General features: G+C 45.3%; 1 long non-coding RNA gene across 1 annotated transcript; it reads right to left on the reverse strand.

The window, feature by feature from the left end:
- Positions 1-463: 463 nt before the first annotated feature.
- On the reverse strand, positions 464-3,888 carry LOC125961586 (uncharacterized). The gene is made up of 3 exons (XR_007472459.1): positions 3,794-3,888; positions 1,299-1,340; positions 464-589 (listed from the first exon to the last, which is right to left on the reverse strand). It is a non-coding gene; the product is annotated as an uncharacterized LOC125961586 (long non-coding RNA).
- Positions 3,889-4,606: the final 718 nt, after the last annotated feature.

The following is a 4,606-nucleotide window of genomic DNA, read 5'->3' on the forward strand; positions in this document are numbered from 1 at the left end:
CGCTACACCTGTCTCATTTTCATATGGGGCCACGAGGCCCACAGAGGGTGAGGACCCACTCATCCTGTGCCTGCGGGAGAGCCAGGTATGTAGACTGAGCACTGGGCTTGGGGTCAGAGAGGTTGGGATCCTTTCCACCACTGGCAGCACAGTGACCTTGGACAAGTTACTTTAATCTCTCTGTGCCTCATTTTTAAGATGGAGATATTAATAATCTTCACCCCATAGGGTTGACATGAGGATTAAATGAGGAAATGAATGCACCTTGTCTAGCACAGTGCCTGGCAAGAGCAGATGTTCAAAAATGTGTGTTCATTTGTTTCTTTGATCTTTGGATCTTGCCTTTTTTTCCAGCTGCCCCAACTCCCTTTCCACTCACCTTTTCTTGTTCCTTGGGCTCTTCATACCATGGTGTCAGCATGTGGCTCTGCTGCATAGTTCTTCTTTTCAGAAGCGAGTAAGGGGAGAGTTCAGTGGGCAGCTCAGAACCTCAGGAATCAAGCCAGAGAAAATCTCTCTCAAAGGAGGCAGTGAGCTGACCCACGAGAGTGACCTGCTGGTTTCTGGCTTCACTGAGAGTATGCAAGGGCTGTGGGAAGAAAACTGAATGTGGAGCTAGAAGACTGGGGTTCAAATCCCAGCTCTGCCTCTGAGTGGCTGTGTGACTCTGGGCCAGTCCCTTCCCCTCAGTTTCCCCATCTGACCATAAAGGTCAGGCCAGAGGAAGTTCTGATACTCTGAAATTCCAATTTTATTCTAATTATATGTTTCAGGGAGGATAAGTGGGCCCTGGATGTGATATGATGAATGAATATTATTATTTTATTTATTTTTGTTTGCGGTACGTGGGCCTCTCACTGTTGTGGCCTCTCCCCCATGAATGAATGAATATTATTAATGAGAAGTGCAAATAAGTCCCGGACCGGGACATGAACCCGTGTCCCCTGCATTGGCAGGCGGACTCTCAACCACTGCGCCACCAGGGAAGCCCTGAGCCAGTATTTATTGAACACACATCATGTACCTATCATTTTGCTGGTGCTGGGGTGGACAACAGCCCCACCCTCAATGTGTAAAAGCACCTCCACATCCACAGGCTCCCCTCCACCCTGTGCCAGTCCCGTGCAGCAGCTGCCCAAGTGGAGAAGTGGGTGCAGCATCCCTCTTCCTCCCTCTGCATCCAGATAAACACCATATGTGGTCCAGTCATTCTCCTGCTGTCGTTCACCCTGTTCCTCCTCCTGCTGCACTAGTCCAGACCACCACCCCATGTCAGGGAGCCCATATTAGCCTCCTACCTGCAGATGCAATCCAGGTTCCACATATCAGCCAGAGCGACCCTTTTAAAACATAAACCAGAATTTGGTAAAGTAGCAGGATACAAAAGTAATGCACAGAAATCTCTGGCAATCCTATACACTAATGATGAAAAATATGAAAGTGAAATCAAGAAAACACTCCCATTTACCACTGCAACAAAAAGAATAAAATATCTAGGAATAAATCTACCTAAGGAGACAAAAGACCTGTATGCAGAAAATTATAAGACACTGATGAAAGAAATTAAAGATGATACAAACAGATGGAGAGATATACCATGTTCTTGGATTGGAAGAATCAACATTGTGAAAATGACTCTACTACCCAAAGCAATCTATAGATTCAATGCAATCCCTATCAAACTACCACTGGCATTTTTCACAGAACTAGAACAAAAAATTTCACAGTTTGTATGGAAACACAAAAGACCCCGAATAGCCAAAGCAATCTTGAGAAAGAAAAACGGAGCTGGAGGAATCAGGCTCCCTGACTTCTGACTATACTACAAAGCTACAGTAATCAAGACAGTATGGTACTGGCACAAAAACAGAAAGATAGATCAATGGAACAGGATAGAAAGCCCAGAGATAAACCCACGCACGTATGGTTACCTTATCTTTGATAAAGGAGGCAGGAATGTACAGTGGAGAAAGGACAGACTCTTCAATAAGTGGTGCTGGGAAAATTGGACAGGTACATGTAAAAGTATGAGATTAGATCACTCCCTAACACCATACACAAAAATAAGCTCAAAATGGATTAAAGACCTAAATGTAAGGCCAGAAACTATCAAACTTTTATAGGAAAACATAGGCAGAACACTCTATGACATAAATCACAGCAAGATCCTTTTTGACCCAGCTCCTAGAGAAATGGAAATAAAAACAAAAATAAACAAATGGGACCTAATGAAACTTCAAAGCTTTTGCACAGCAAAGGAAACCATAAATAAGACCAAAAGACAACCCTCAGAATGGGAGAAAATATTTGCAAATGAAGCAACTGACAAAGGATTAATCTCCAAAATTTACAAGCAGCTCATGCAGCTCAATAACAAAAAAACAAACAACCCAATCCAAAAATGGGCAGAAGACCTAAATAGACATTTCTCCAAAGAAGATATACAGACTGCCAACAAACACATGAAAGAATGCTCAACATCATTAATCATTAGAGAAATGCAAATCAAAACTACAATGAGATATCATCTCACACCAGTCAGAATGGCCATCATCAAAAAATCTAGAAATAATAAATGCTGGAGAGGGTGTGGAGAAAAGGGAACCCTCTTGCACTGCTGGTGGGAATGTGAATTGGTTCAGCCACTATGGAGAACAGTATGGAGGTTCCTTAAAAAACTACAAATAGAACTACCATATGACCCAGCAATCCCACTACTGGGCATATAACCTGAGAAAACCATAATTCAAAAAGAGTCATGTACCAAAATGTTCATTGCAGCTCTATTTACAATAGCCCGGAGATGGAAACAACCTAAGTGCCCATCATCGGATGAATGGATAAAGAACATGTGGCACATATATACAATGGAATATTACTCAGCCATAAAAAGAAACAAAATTGAGCTATTTGTAATGAGGTGGATAGACCTAGAGTCTGTCATACAGAGTGAAGTAAGTCAGAAAGAGAAAGACAAATACCGTATGCTAACACATATATATGGAATTTAAGAAAAAAATTGTCATGAAGAACCTAGGGGTAAGACAGGAATAAAGACACAGACCTACTGGAGAACGGACTTGAGGATATGGGGAGGGGGAAGGGTGAGCTGTGACAGGGCAAGAGAGAGGCATGGACATATATACACTAACAAACGTAAGGTAGATAGCTAGTGGGAAGCAGCCGCATGGCACAGGGATATCGGTTCGGTACTTTGTGACCACCTGGAGGGGTGGGATAGGGAGGGTGGGAGGGAGGGAGACACAAGAGGGAAGAGATATGGGAACATATGTATATGTATAACTGATTCACTTTGTTATAAAGCAGAAACTAACACACCATTGTAAAGCAATTATACCCCAATAAAGATGTTATATATATAAAAAAAAAAAAAAAACATAAACCAGGGCTTCCCTGGTGGCTCAGTGGTTGAGAGTCCGCCTGCCAATGCAGGGGACACGGGTTCGTGCCCTGGTCCGGGAGGATCCCACATGCCGCGGAGCAGCTGGGGCCGTGAGCCATGGCTGCTGAGCCTGCGCGTCCGGAGCCTGTGCTCCGCAACGGAAGAGGCCACAACAATGAGAGGCCCGCGTATCGCAAAACAAACAAATAGACAAACAAAAAAAATAAAATAAAACATAATCCATGCCACTGCCCTGCTCAAGATTCAATGGGTTTCTTTTGCCCTCAGCAGAAAGAACATGGCCCTTTGTAATGGCTCAGCAGGGCTCCCCATGCCTGGCCCTGCCTGCTCCAGCTTCATTGAGCATGAGGCTTTCAGACCAAACCTCACCTGGTGGTTCAGGATGGGCTGTTTCAAGACTCCATGGCTTTGCTGGGCACCCTCCCTCTGCTGGCTTTCACCCTTCCTGCCAGTACATACTCCATTTTGACTATCACCTTCTCTGTGAAGACATTCCTGAGTTTCCCTCAGCAGAGCTTTCTCCTCTTATCAGCTGTAGAGATAGCACTGGAGAAGGGAAGTGATCGTCAAAGGTCACAAATGAACTGTGACACAGGCCCTCTATATCAGTCTGCTAGGGCTGCCACAGAACACACAGACTGGGTGGCTTAAACAACAGATATTTATTTTCGCACAGTTCTGGAGGCTGCAAGTCCAAGGTCAATGTGCTGGCAAGGTTGGTTTCTGATGAGGCCTCTTTTCCTGGCTTGTAGGTGGCCACGTTCTTGCTGTGCCCTCACATGGCCTTCTCTCTACGCATGCTCACTCCTGTGTGTCCTGTGGAGCCAAAGGGTGCAAGATGGGGTGTTTAGAGGAGAGACAGAAGACCGGGATGGTCAGGGACCAGAAGAGTAGGGTTTTAGTGGCCTAGAGTGAAGGCAAGGAGGGAGAGCAACCTGGGCAAGGTTGTGGGGGCTGGACTAAGTGTGAATATGCAGGCTGGGCAATGGAGGGGAGTGGGTAAGGAGGGGGATGGTGACCTCAACCTGCCTTGACCTTGGGAGGGAGCAAAGAGCAGGTCTCTTTGTTTGTAGAGCAGGTAGTAACTAAAGGCTGCCATCCGCTGTGAGAGCTGAACTCTCCCGTCTAGGCTTCAATGCCGCTCTTCAGTCCTTCATTATAGGGATGCACACCCCCATTTCT

This window comes from Orcinus orca, chromosome 1 (genome assembly GCF_937001465.1).
Source record: "Orcinus orca chromosome 1, mOrcOrc1.1, whole genome shotgun sequence".
In the NCBI taxonomy this organism is placed as follows: Eukaryota; Metazoa; Chordata; class Mammalia; order Artiodactyla; family Delphinidae; genus Orcinus; species Orcinus orca.